Genomic DNA, 14,006 nt, shown 5'->3' on the forward strand with positions numbered 1-14,006 from the left:
ACTCAAATTTCATATGAAGTCAAGTCATCTTGAGTCGACTCAAAAGTTTAATTAACGTGCTGCCTTACATCCAAAGATACTGTTTTTCAGTACAGTAATGTTATTTCTATACTAAGTCAGCATTCTCTTTGTCTGCTAAGAGTTGTGCTGTTCGGAGTGCTAATTAGCAAATCTTGTTAACTTCTTGTACACTTTTCTGCTTACTTCACTTAATTTTAATTAATATTAATATACTTTTATAAAAAGCTAATTTAGCTAATTAAGTCCTTCATGTCTTTACACAAAAGTCAAGGCAAAAGAGATAAATAAAGGAAGAAGATTTCATATTTTGTCATAAAGTATGTGGGTTGTACGAAAAAAAATTGTAGCTGTCTAGGTGAAAATGATGAAAATAAAAATACTATGGGGACCTTCACTAATTACGTAAAAGACTGTTTGCTTATTATGTAAGAAACCGTCCACATATTGTGAACTGTCCACTAATTACAGAAGTTGCCGTTCACTCATTACGTAAAAGATCGCTGATAACGTCGCTTTTGAATTTTTTGACGAGATCTGGAGCGTCCAAAGCACCATGCCTGCGTTTTCGGTCAGCAAGACTCTAAGTAACCTCTAATAAGGGTCTTTAGACTATATAAGGGTCTATTTGAAAGTCATTAAAATAGTTGCTCCTCCATTCAGACTCTTTGTGGACTCCATGTAGAACCGTCGTCCTGCTTTGAGTAGCTCGATTGATCTAAAATAGAAGATCTGGAAGTTAGTTCTGGGTTGTTGCGCATGAATTTATAAATGAACGTCACCCAACGTTAAAATAATTGACGATTTAAAAGAAGAGGTGGTGCTTCTTTACATTTGCATTATTTGAGGTGTAACAATAACCCTTGTATGTGCATATGCTTATTGTGCATCTTACGATACTTAGCAAACATGCTCATTGCTACCGTGATATTCTCATTAGGTATATGCTTCAATGTTAGAGTAGACCTCCATTTCTACAGAAGAGAGACACAACCTACCTTAAGAGTATGACGTAACAACTGTACAGTCCCCCATTAGATAAAAAGAAAAAATTGATTGGGATTGAAATTTTAGCGATCCAATAAAATATGCAAAATAATAAACAATATTGACAAACAGAGGGAAAAAATAAAATATTTTATTAAAATTTTCCAATACCCATGTCACGATTGATATGATGCAGCGGGGGTTGATCTGTAAATTGTGAAACAACATATATGCACGTGGGTGTCACGGTAAAATGTTTCATATAATCAAGTTTATATTAAATAGCTGAAATAGTTTGCTCAGTTAAGGTCTTTTGTAGTCAGTGATTGCTTTTATCAGGAACGCGATTTTTGATAAAATTAAAAAGTAATAAAAGCTTTTTTTAAAGGTAGAACCTTAAAAAGGTGGAATGAGGCTGGGTTTAACACCCCTGACAGTTTTTGTCATATTTCAATAGCTGTATGCAGATAGGAATAAATAAATATGAATATCAATAACAAATTCAAGCTTTTTTTCTAAAAGGATGGAAAATTTATTGCTTGTATTCAATAAATTTCTAAACAGCAAGCATAAGCGACAGCAAAAATTTATTCAACAATAATATTAATAATAACAATACATAATAATAATAATATTGGAATGTATGAAGGAAACTAAAAGTTATTGTTTGTGATTTATTGGCTCTTCTATGCTTATGCTGAACATATTTTATATATTATAAAATTTCATGAGAGTTGCAACATATGGCGTGCTTTTGAGTGTGGTTGGGGACACACATATACACACACAATAAGTACAAGAATGGTTGTCATGGATGAGATAAAATATAAAATACAAATTCTCTTTTTTTTTGTGAAAATCACAAGCGAAGGGAGAGAAATTTGTGTACGGATTTGTTGTGTTATTCATGCAATGTTTAAGCCTCACCATGAACAACATATGAGGAAAGTTGGGGTGAAATTGCAGTGAGATTATTTATTTGGCGCATTATTGGATTTGGATCAGAGTTGTCAGATAAGTGGCTATAGAAATGTACCTAACTGCATCTTATAGCTGCAATGTGCCTAGCTGCATGCAATAGCTGCAATGTACCTAGCTGTAAGAGCCAAGAAAGCTGAATTCAACGCTCACAAGCATGCTCACCTAGTATATTCAAGATAAGCAAGCTCTTGAGGGCATGCTCTTTATCTTTTAAGGTACATGATGCAGAATGAAAGCTAGTGCCTTGTCTTAGACACTTTCTGCATAAAGGCATGCATATGGAATGGCCAAAATACCTTCCTAGTCAATGCAACTGCCTAGGACATCTCTAGGTTCTACCTCGGTCTATATAGGCACCTATCCAAAGATATGTGTCCTCTCTTGTATCGACAACTAGGTAAATCATTCATCCCGAGCAACACAATGGAATCACAAGGACATCGCTACGTTGGGTTACTATAAGAGCTTATTCAAGGAGGTTGGGGAGCTCCTTTGGTCAACTCTTAATCCCTGCATTTTAAATAGGAATTCTTGATTCTGCCCAGTTGATTCCAAGGTGTGTTGATGCCCTGCTGACACCATGATGACTGTTTTTGGCTCATTTTTACAGCAAAAGATTAAATTTGCCATATCATGACCTTCAGGTCAATCATCAATTAAGAATGCTTCTCATCAAATTACAAAACCAAAATCCCATGGATAATAATTAATCAGCTTAAATGGATTAAAAGCAAACAAAATGACAAGTGTGCCAAATGTTCATCTCCACTAAAATCAAATTATTGTCAAAAGACGTTTGAATGCCTTGAAAATTTTAAAGACAAAATGAATTTATCAACCACATATTGCATCTGACGCACAAAAATCTACATTTATGACTGTAAAGCCAATACATAAAATGATGGAAACTTGCTGTTGCTTGCATAAAATGCAAACAGAAAATTTAATTGAGTCATTTTATGTTTGTTCATTTATTGTTTTATGTTTTCAGAGCATCACTGAGTGCTTTAGATCCTCATTCTATCTCTTTTTCGTTTTTTATATTCATTCACACAATAAATATGTATATGCACATACATTTAGAGATTTATTGTGCAAACGTAAACATTTAAAAGAACATATATCCTATTTAATATTTTTATATATCCTGAATCATGATGATTATGCTGATGTTCTTGTTGCTGTCGTATTTGAACTGAAGACGTTTATTATAATTTGAAAACATATTCATATTGAATGTCAAACGATTTAGCTATTTCTTTATGTCTAGAGTCATTAAAAATTCGTGGAAATGGGTGACTTAAATTGATATCAGACATACGGCTTGGATTAAGGGGAGTCAAGTCGATAATGAGTTCGTTTACATTTAATTTGTGTTTTTGAGAGGATTGCTTAATTTTTACTTTTTTTTATTACCCGAGTGACACATATGAAGAAGACTTCCTCGTGTAGATTTGAAGGCTCTTCTAAAGCTCTTCTAAGGCATGCATATGGCAACCAAATTGGAAAGGCTATTTGCTGTTAGTAAAAGAGCCTTAAAAGCTCCGTGTCAGATCCTGAAGTGTCCAATAGACCCACTAAGGCACTGTCCAATCGACTAATCAACAGACTGTCCAATCGAACAACCAATGGACTGTCCAATCAACCCACCAAGAGATTGTCCAATCGACCCACCAGTGGACTGTCTAATCGACCAACCGATGGACTGTTCAATCGACCCACCAAGGCACTGTCCAATCGTCCATTCGACTGTCCAATCTTTCTATCATGAGGTTGTCCAATCGACCCACCAAGAGGTTGTCCAATCGACCAAACAATTGACAGTCCAATCGACCCACCAAGAGATTGTCAACTGGTAAATCGACCCATCAATGGACTATCCCCTAGACCCACCAATGAACCCTCCTAAAAGCGTTCACTTGTGTCGCTCGGGCCTACATTTTCTTTCCAACCAAATATAATTGTGCATACACAAAGCTTGCACAAAGCTGATTATTACCATGAAACCTCATTAAAAAATATTTGGTCTTTAATTAAATCTTCTAGACATATTTTAATTAAAATGACACAAAATCTAATTAGTTTTCTCTTTCAAAATTTCTTATACTATCTATATGAAACATTCATTTCAATTTTCATTAGCAATAATGTACAATTATGAGCAGAAAATTTTCTAATTTAATCAATATGAAAATTCAAACAAGGAAATTGCTATTCGTAGTCTCATGTGGTATAATGTGTACAGTTATACGTTTCAATGAATGTAAATTTACTGAGGACTATTGGGCAAATGATGTCTTATCAAACTTTATGACGGGCTATCTATGGGATATTACATTAGACATAATTTCAAATGTCTTAATGGAAAAGCAAGTTGATTAATTGATCCAAAATCTGACACCAGACGTGACTCGAACATGGTGTCTGATTAACTCAAAATTGACCCAATGGCAGCGAGGAATCTGATTTTTGATTATCTAGCTGATCTGTGCTATTCAAGTAAGTGCTGAAACGAACTGATTTTAAATTAAACATGATTTCCGTAGTTCCTCAAGTTCAAATTGTTTGCATTATTAGTATTTATTTTTTAATCTTGTATTAATTAAAGCAGATAAATTAATCATTAAGTTTTCTCCAATAATATTTGCCATTCAAATTTTAATACCAAAAGTTTCAAAATTGGTCAGTTTCACTAATGTAGATGATCTTCGATTGCGGATTATCAGCCTAATCCGAGGAACACAAATGAAATAAGCTCCGCTAAATCTCTTTTATTAATACCAAATTGAAATTGCTTGAAAATGTCCTGGATTAGTTGTGTTGATAAGGACGCTAGAGTTCACAATATCCCAAATTGACAGAAGTTATCAAAAAATAGAGCTATCTATAGACGTTCTATAAACGCAGCAATGGGACCCCGAGCGCCCCAGCCAAGGAAGTAAGAAGAAAATGGAAGTTGCCTAAATTAGACATCCATGTGGACATGCAAGAGATTTGAGCAGATTCCATATGCTGATAGTAAAAAAGGTTTAGCGAGACCCTGAAAGTTCCGTATTGGAGCATTCTCTATATGTGCCATTAGGCATAATATAGTGAAACATACTGTAATTTAAAACGAACTTACATCCTCAAAACTCAATTGAATTAATCCGAAATTTAAGATAATCACCTTCAGTGAAATAAAGGAAAACATATTTTTCAGTATTACGGCATTGAAAACTTTCGATCCAATTAAAATTTCAAAAACTTTTCTATGACTGTTTACTCGTAGCATAACCACATTGCTTGAATGTTTAAATCAGGTTATTGTTTGTTTTCAAAAACAACTTTACTTATTATAAGAATAGTACGTAGGAATTGTTCCATTCTTTATTCATAGGAAATTGCAGAATTGAATTTGTAAGAACTTTAAACAATGATGGCAAAAGTAGAGTGTATGATGGTTACAGAAGTATTTGGACTTGTTCAAAATTTTCTTTAATAGAGTAGTTTAGAAGTAGTTTGTTGAAGTTGAAGTTGACATGGGTATGTGACACAAATGAAGAAGGCTCCGTTATTAACATCAAATGGAAGTCGACTCCGTTTGGCGTTCATATGTCATGTTCATTTGTGCCGGATCAGGTTGAGCTGTAAAGTGTAACATTTCATACAAATTTCTATCGGTTCTCAGAGAACTGTGGATAACTCAATTTAGCCTCGTATTTCTTACTTACTTACTTTCATCCAAGATCACTTTCATAGTCCGATACTGTCATGCTATAAACTGGCTGTAATGATGCCAGGACCTTGAAAGAGTCGATTATAGTATTGCTGAAACTTCATTCTGATACTTAATAACTTATTAAGACTTGAGTATAGATCAGAAAACGGAATACTTTTCCAATAATTTGTTCCGAACGAGGATCGAACCTGTGTTCTACGAATTACAGTCATATGCTCTTACCACCAACCTATCAGGGTCGTTTGATATGCTTTACAGAATGCCAATTTAAACTATTATTCTGCTCTGAATATTTCTATACAGTGTATAGATCCCTTACCGTTGATGCAACTTTCCTTGGAAACTCTAACAAAGACAAAATCTCTTTATGTAATGTTTTAGTATCTATGCTTACTATATATTCACACATAAATACATCGTACTTCGAAATGTACTTGAATATTGAATCAGTGCCTGTCAATGACTAAAATAAGTCATTTAATGACATTTTTTTCTATCTTCTAAATAATGTTTGTTTGAAGGCAGTTCTGCGTAACAAAGGCATTATTTTAACAACGACAGCTACTTCTTAGATAACTCATTCGTTAAAAAAGAGAAAAAAGAATCATAAAATTTTCTCCTAAATGATTCTCGTGTCTCGTAAAACTTTTCTTTTCTTGTTCTTCCCATCGATGTTCTTCTCTGAATATAAAGAATAAAGGATAGGAACATTCTTGTTTTGCATTAAAAGTTTTTTTTTTCTTTCTTTCTCCTTCTTATTTTTTGCCAGATTTTAATGTCTCATTTTAAAAGCGTCTCGTAAAATTTTCCAGCAGTAAAACTTTCTCCACTCCTTGTTTCTCTCTTTTTTTTATATTATTAGGAATTTATATATTGTTGTAAGCTTTTGCATGCTTTCTTTTCTTTTTTTTCATTTATCGTATCTCCCCACATATAAAAAATGATAAACTCTCTCATTTGGCTGTTCTGTCTTTCTTCCTCTACTTTTTTGTGTTGTTCTTCTTAGTTCTTCATTTTTTGTCGTAAACAAATGAGATGGTTCTTTTTAAATATTCACACTCAGTTTATTAACATAATTTTCTTGTGCATAATAAATTTTACATTCAAATTGTGTAAAGGAAGAAATCCCTTCATTCTCAAATTTTTACGATTTTATAATAAATTGACGCGAATTTCTCAGACGAGACTTCTTTCTTTTAATATCATTTTTTGATGATTTGCATGTTTTGCAATGTAGCTGCAATATGGTTTCGGGGGTCTAGAATCTGATTCTATGAGTAGACAAGAATATACTACTACTGGTTAATGGCAAGTTAATGTCCAGTTTTAGCATATTATCACTTACTTACTTTACTTTCTTGGCGAAGGCACACGGCGTCCCATTGCCACATTTAGAATTCTGGAAGCTGGATCTGTCTTTAAATAACTTCGGACAGTTTTTAATTCCCAGCACTTGTGCATCGTTGCATCAATCGTTATTATCATTTACTTAGATTAAATTCAGTGGAATAATTTCAGTCAAATGGTGACTACTCTAAGAAGCACAATAGAGTCGCTAGGGTGCCGGTACGTCATCATGTTAATGGCAAGACTGGCTTATAAGGTAGCCCATAATACTTAATGATGGCATATTTTGAATTTTTTTTTTGCTGCGAGAATTAAAATTTTCCACATCGTGATTTTGGGGTTTGGTATTGGCAAATGGCAGGCGGAAGCCGGTGGTAAAACCAGCTTTAGGCGACATCTGAGGAAAGCTATTGATCACAGTCGATCTTTACGGCCAGCGAAGTAATTAAGTAAATTGGGGTACCTGTCATAAATTCTTCTCAAACACCTACTAAGGGATGATCAGAAATTTTCTAAATTTGCCCCACAAATTCCTCCTTGGCTTTACTCCTTAAACTATTTAGAAACGTTTAAGCCTTTAATAGCACAACTTGATTACTAGGGCACCGCTGCGTCAACTTATTAATGATAAGACATGAAGTTGCCCTGATGGTACCTCGACAGCTCATTTCGACCTTTCAATGACGGTTCTTTGCTTTGCGTCTCTCACATGAGTCTTGAGTCAGGTAAATCAAAGCATGAATTCGATTTAGGTTTTGTATGAATAAGTATGACTCAACTACATATAAAATTCAAGTCGATTTTGAGCTATGGATTAATTAGGAAATCTGTTGGGGCAAAATTGAACATTTTGAACCTGAGTTTGATTCAGATCACACTATGCTTACAAAAGTACTAAAAGTGTGGGTATTACGAGGAATTTTCCAATACTCAATGCAGGAATTCTTCAGAGACAATAATTGATGCATTCGTTCCTTTACTCCCAAATGTGTCTGGCAGTTGATATGAAAAGTCGTTGATTCACATTCAAAAGTTGTTCCAATTGTCATATTCAAAAATGTTTGCAGACATGAAATTTCTTTCAACTTGCCTGATGTGATGATTCTCATTCTCATTCCATTATTACTAACTTTTCCTCCTCTCATTTTTTTGTGTATTTGTATCATCATATTACTTTGTTGTTGTAGATATACTTTAACATCATATTTCATGATGAATAATTTTAATTCCTTCACCATCCTTGCTCTTTTGCCATCTCATTCCATTCACAGGCGAAAAAAATAAGGTATTTAATTTTTTATGCATCTATAATCTGTGTACCGGTAATGTGCATAGTTGAAACTATATGATTGTGTTGTTACCAAGAATATTTTTTTTTACTGCATGCAGTAACAAGCAAACAGGATGAGAAGAGTATTTGTGAAGCTTTAGCTGTGTTGTGCAAATATTTTTTTTCCTTCTCTGCATTACTTGTGAAAAAAAAGTAAATTAAATTGTGAACTGCAAGTTAGGAATGAATGGATAGAGTTGGGATAGAGCGCATTTTTTTTTGTTCTGAATGTGCCATTGCTGAGAAACTTGGCGGTATTGGCTGTTTTTGCGGTATTTTTATGAAACTGGCAATATTGCATCCTAGTTCCTCATCCTTTGAATATGCTGAGTTGTGATTTATTGACTCATTTTGGTACTCGACACAAAATCAGTAATTAAGACTGAATTATGGTAAAATCCGGTTTACATATAGAACGTATCAATGGTCATACATGGTCGTAGCCATCAATTTCTCGAAGGTTAAGCTTCTAGACTAGAATCTTCAAAAACGAAATCCAATTAAAGAATTTTGTCTAAATTTGGACCCTGACCTCCGAATCTTACTTTTACTTACTTACTTCACTGGCTGTACAGATCAATTATAATCAATGGCCTACAATAGTTTGCATCTGAAACTGTCTTCATCCGTCTTCACCGCTTGTCATTTACCGATGTCAAACGCGTTACCATCTCTATCGACAGTGTCTATTCATGAGAAGAGGACCTCTGAATCTGCCAAGAACAAAGTGCTTCAAGCCCTATTATTGATACATACGTATTATGCCAAAAATAATGTAATGAATCATGCGAGTGAAAGGAAAATTTTTGAATAATGGAGAAAATATAATTATAAACGAGTATTTGCTGTAAATGAAAGAGCACGTCTCTTTACCTATTATCCTGATTTTGATGATGATAGTAATGATGTCTATGCATGCATGTATGTCTGTTTTATAGGATCCAAAAGCATAAAATGCTATGAGATGGAAAAGTGGGTTAACCTCATTTAAGGTTTGAATGCTCTTTTTAATACATTTATGGATGTATTGTTCATGCTGCTCATGACTAAATACAGACATGTATACAAACACATGTAATTTAAAATGATGAAGAATGAAGCACAACATTTTTTTTTCTCATCCCATCCCCCATTCTCACTCGGTTCTGGTTAGTTCCAATGTGCTTTATTTCTTGGAAAATCCGCAAAAACCGCAAAAAGAGAAAAATGAAAAATGAATAAATTGAAAGAAAAACTTTACATTCTTTTACAACAACAATATACGTTGGACAATTTAAATAGTTTTTCCATAAACTTGATGTTGACTTTGTTCTGGTATTTATACACTATTCGTTGGTCACACTCTACAAATGAAGTGGTTTTAGTCTCAACTATTACATGCACCAGCAAAAAAATAGTTTAATAATATAAATTGTTCTATGTGAAAAGTTCAGTTACATTAAATTTTTGCTGAATTCCTTTAAAGAAAATAAATTTTTTGAGTGTTTTGTTGTTTTGGAGTGGTATTTAGCAAGCAGGAGGGAGGTCATTGATCACAACTGATCTGTACGACCAGCGAAGTAAGTAAGTAAGTAATTTATTCTTTTATCATCTAATTATTATCATATATTTATGGATACGGCAGAAATTCAATTTGCTGACATTGGGCGAGGCTCTGGTTAATACAAGGTGCATTAACCTAGCAAGCCAGCATCCTTAAATTACACTAAGAGACCCTTCGAGAGAGCCTGACTAGGCAGCTTTAGGCACCATCTGAAGTAAACAATGGAAAACAATTGATCTGCATGGTCAGCGAAGTAAGTTATGTTGTATGCTGCTCTAGTTGGGTTCTACACAGAGTTCGAAGTCGAATGAAGTCGACTCAAAAAAATCAAACCAACTTGAGTCGATACGAAGTCCTCTTGGTATGATTCGACTTCAAGTATGTCGACTTTTAGCTTTGGATTTACAACTTACAGCTTTCTATCCACCACATTAAAGTTTTCCAATTGAAAAGTCATAACAGTTTCTGCAATAAAATAATCATCTATAAACTGTTTCAAGGGCAAATGAGTTGTGAGTTATGGAAAATAACCCGATCGGTTCAAATTATTCACGGTAGTCAATTGATTGTAATATGTCGTCCAAGTGGCAATTTTCTTGTTGACTGCCATAATAAATGTCATTTTATTGCCACATAGCCTTCATTTAGCTGCAATTCAAAAAATGTGTCAATTGGGTTGTAAACCTCTATGGTCGAATCATTGAAAGCATTTGGCTTATTCAAGAAAATTATCCGGAAATTTTACTGTAATCAAAGGTTGTAAGAATGATAAACACGACACATATAGTGCAATAAAATTTTATAGTGCTAAAATCATAAAATCCTTAAAAATTATTACTAGGAAACTTTAATTTGGTTCTGTGAAGCATGTAAGTTCAAGTCAAAGACATGCAAAATTATGCAAATTATCACCTTAATTTTTAATGCACTTCAGTGTTGAAAGTCGACTTTTCATGTTCCATATTAATTATTTTATAGCATACGAGATGTGTAAAGTAATGAACAGGAGTAAATGTTGAGTTGCATAAAGCTTTAGGGATTGTTTATGAGTTACGTAACGCTTAGGGATGGTTTACAGTTTTGTCACAAACTACAAACTTAGATTCATGATTTTTTATGAAGCGTTACGATCTTGAGGGTCTAAAATGCTATTTCTAGGGTTGCTGAACTTCCGAACGTTCCTTCACTACTTGCCAACACTGCAAAGGATGTGTCATTCTGTCTGTCATTCCTGTCTAAGCTTCGTCGCCTTTATTAATAAAAGCGGAATCTCCAATTGAGATTTTGTTCAATTTAGGTAAATTTGAAGCCCTTTTACTATTAATTCCCAAAGAAACCCAACTTTTCGGGCTATATCTGTCCGTCATGTTTGACATTTGAGATTGTGCCCCACTTACTTACTTACTTACTTACTTACTGCGACCATGTTCCTATCTGGAGCTTAGGTTACAACAGAAGGCTTTCCATCTAACTCTGTTGGAGGCTCTGTCACATAGTTTGTATAAATTCTCTGTCCGCACGTTGGGCACATTCTTTCATTACTGATCATATCATCATATTATTACGAATCCGTAATTAACGATACAAAAATTAATCATGAACTTTTCATAATTTGATTAAAATTTTATTTCGATTTTTCCAGTTTCAGTTAATTAAATCAAATAACCTTTCATGTTGGCGTATTAAACTTTCTCGAATATCGTTAATTATTGGAATTTATTTAATAAAATTAAAAATTATCAAGTTTTTAATTTGACTTTTATCTCAATAATCCTTATTAAACTTAAAATTCTCAAGAATTACACTTATTTTGTCAGTTTTAATTAGATTATCTCATCATTTTAGTAATTTATTTAATGACTTATTAGGAAGCTTGGGACGTTCAATCATTAGGTGACGCTATTGAGAGGTGGTTTGGGGTTCGAGATGTTGTTATGCCTGAAACTCTTAATGGAAATTTCATCACTAAAGAGGGTCAAATATCGATTTTTCTCATTACATAATAAGTGAACCTACCCTTCGTACCTCACTGAATCTACGTCAATATCTTGACCCATTCAACAATACCGCAAATCAAAAAGGTCACATGAAACCATATTTATATTAAGCAGTTATTTTTAGAGCACTAATTAAATCTAATTTACCCTGTTCATGACGTAAAACAACATGCTACATATTGAATCTACAATTTTGAGCTATAAAGCTATTTTTGGCCTTTTATGAATCTTCACATCTCTAACGACACACACATTGAAACTGACAAACAAATCTCGTTCAAATGATCATCAATTAAAATGTCAATTTTGATGTGTAGCCAAAAGTTGTGCATATTGAGATAGCATACAGAAAAAAAGAGTTCTAGTTGCTTAAACACACAAACGGATGGTGTGCGGCATCAAATAAAAATATGTGAGTTTTTAGGCTGATTGGTAAATGGAACGCATCCTCTATTTGTTATGCTGAATATTTTTTTTTGTAGTTGTTGACCCAAATACATCAAGGAGCTTATTGAAGCTTTAATTAATTTTTTTGATAAGAAAAATATGAATTTTGTGAATATTTTGTGGTAAAGGTGGTTGCTGGGTTGTAGTTGGAATGCAATGGGAATGTTTTTGAAGCTTGATTGTTTAAAAGTTGTGGAATTGATGCATGATTGGAACAGGCATTGACTAGTTGATCAGTTTAGTTGTATATGGTCTAAAAATATGTTTCGACTAAGAACCGCTGACCTACACTTTAGATACACTGGTCCATAGTTTTCGGCTGTACCTTATAGTTTGACCTAGGCAACAAATCAGCGTCTTTTGTATGCATGCTTGCAATTGTGGACGTACCCCATCTTAAACTTACATTTTTTGAAGTCAATTCTGAATAAGGCTTGGAAACTTCTCAAAATCCTTAAGATTCCAAACATAACCCAGCACTTCTTAACTTGATTGTTGAAACTCTCTGAACATCATTAAAGTAATCATAAACTGTAGTAGGGATCAGGTAGAAATAGTTGCCTAAAGCCCACCAAATCACAGCTTCCCCAGGAGGACCCTTCAGATGGTGACAATATTCTATCGAAGGCCCTTCTTACTGGTTGTCACATTTTACCCAAGAAACTTTTTTTGCTGGTTGTCACCTTCTCCCGAAGGCCTTCTTTGCAGGCAATCTTCTGATACCTTCCACCGATGCCTCTTCAGCTGGCTCCAGTAGACTTTTGAGAGTTTCCATTCCTTGATTTTGAACTATTTTTAAATGATTTTGTAAATTTCCTAGGACTCCTTGTATAGCATTTTTCAATACATTATGTTCCAACAAGCTACTCAGATAACAAGCTAGATACACGGAATCAAAATAAAAAAGCTCATGAACCTCTTGTAATTCATCCGTTTTTAAAAACCGGAAAGTCAATAAGTCTATGCGATTCATCAGTATGGCTTTGAAGTTTCGACATAGGCAGTCAAATACACTCCACATTATATTGACTTTCCCAAAAAAAGTCGCTCTTCAAAAAAAGCACATTTTTAGTATGAATAAAGTTATAAGCACCGGTATACAGACTCTTTTTTTTGTATTTGATAAATCACTTCAATTGCACACTTGTTTCCAGATGAATTATTTGCTAAACTTTTATTTTTTATCGCATGTATGTGTTCATATACATACATTAGAAAGTGCACTTCACATATTCAGCTAGTGTGCATTGATAGAATAAAAAATAAAACTTTATTTTTGTTTATTTTCCCCATACGCAACCTGAAAAAAAGTTCTGCCTTCTTTTAGTCTTTTATTTCTATCTAGTTTAATGCAAAAATATACAGGAAGGTAGATGCATTGGTGAAATTCACAACACTTCATGAAGGAAAAAGTTTTCTCTTCTAGCAAATACTTTTGTGTTATTTGGTTTGTTTATATGGTTGAGGATGTCGATTCAATTCTATATAAAGGAAGTTCTGAGGATGGGACACCGAGTAACACAAATGAAGGAGACTTCGTTAAGGAGAGTATAAGGCTCCACAGAACCTCCTTTATTAAAATCAAATGGAAACAATTTGCGCATCAACGGAGCCATCTATTTTATGGCACCCATA

This window comes from Chironomus tepperi, unplaced genomic scaffold (assembly GCF_022539635.2).
Source record: "Chironomus tepperi strain 1889 unplaced genomic scaffold, CSIRO-AGI_Ctep_v1 contig_429, whole genome shotgun sequence".
Classification (NCBI taxonomy): domain Eukaryota; kingdom Metazoa; phylum Arthropoda; class Insecta; order Diptera; family Chironomidae; genus Chironomus; species Chironomus tepperi.